This window comes from Sinocyclocheilus grahami, unplaced genomic scaffold (genome assembly GCF_001515645.1).
Source record: "Sinocyclocheilus grahami isolate Dianchi unplaced genomic scaffold, SAMN03320097.WGS_v1.1 scaffold42327.1, whole genome shotgun sequence".
In the NCBI taxonomy this organism is placed as follows: domain Eukaryota; kingdom Metazoa; phylum Chordata; class Actinopteri; order Cypriniformes; family Cyprinidae; genus Sinocyclocheilus; species Sinocyclocheilus grahami.
The window spans coordinates 1-1,174 of NW_015524181.1; the positions used below are offsets into that span (position 1 = coordinate 1).

At 37.5% G+C, this 1,174-nt stretch overlaps 1 long non-coding RNA gene across 1 annotated transcript; it reads right to left on the bottom strand.

Moving 5' to 3' along the window:
• Positions 1 to 6: 6 nt before the first annotated feature.
• On the bottom strand, positions 7 to 1,168 carry LOC107580735 (uncharacterized). Its single transcript, XR_001608697.1, has 3 exons — positions 1,069 to 1,168; positions 932 to 982; positions 7 to 433 (listed from the first exon to the last, which is right to left on the bottom strand). It is a non-coding gene; the product is annotated as an uncharacterized lncRNA (long non-coding RNA).
• Between the last annotated feature and the right edge of the window lie 6 nt (positions 1,169 to 1,174).

Genomic DNA, 1,174 nt, shown 5'->3' on the forward strand with positions numbered 1-1,174 from the left:
GACATAAAAAACTGCAATATTCAGGAAGTCCAGTGTAATTGATTTATGGCAAACTTTGTTCTATAAACAAAGTAAACAATACTCTTCTGAGAGCATCAGGTAGTAAAAATGTCGATGTCTGTCCAGTGTCTGTGTGAGGCTTGTTTCTTTGACATCAATCTATTACATTACATCATTTTGGTACACAATAGGACTTAGTTGCCTAATTATTATAATAGATTCTGGCTATGTCAAAATCAGACCCCATGTAACCACAGCTATTGCATAATAACGATGCTCATTATTTCCTACTCAGGTTGCTCAGTATCTTGTGAAAGGCCTTCATGGCACAAAATGGTGGTGAATTATCCAATGCGGAACACCAGCACATACTGCAATCAATGTAGGACTCTCTTCAGTTTCGGCCTCCTTTAGAAACTGACTTTGGAGATACCTGTCAAACAATTAATATTTTCAAAATTAATATGTGTAAGGACATGTATGAAGCCTAATCATAGTATATAGACTTACACAGTGCCCACAGAAAGTATTGGGACATATAATGTAATTTAAAGTGGCATACCTAAATAAATCATTCTTAAACCAACTTCTGCCATTTTTGCAATGACAACAACCAGAAATCACTCAAAGTATATATATGATATGCACATTTATGACTTTGTTGAGTATCATATTCGATACATCAGGCTTTTATGGCTCATATACTATGATATAGAAGAACATGGAGCTCATACTTGAGAAAGAAGAAACACTTCTTTTTTATTCAGCGGGCCAAACTGAGCAAAAATATGCAATTTGGTGCAGTTGGGGGAGGTTTTTAGAAAAGGCCTTTTACTTGCTAAACAAATATAAACTTTTGATGACAGAAGGCATGTAGTAGATTGTGTACAACCGGTTTTGTATATGATACAACTTAAAAGCATGCACTCACTTGTGCCCATCTTTTCAGGCTCGTGGGAGTTTTAAAATCTCCTCGCAGTACCTAGGAAAGACAGACAAATGGAAGTTATGACTGAATAATAGCAACTCTGATCCTTGAGCTGCACTGTGTTCTGTGTTCGAATATACCCGTTGAGTATTGTTGATCACTTCCGGATCTGGTTGACCATAATCTGGTGGATTGGCATTGGGGTTGTATCCCAGCCTGCGCAGCATTGGCGCAATGCTCTCCATG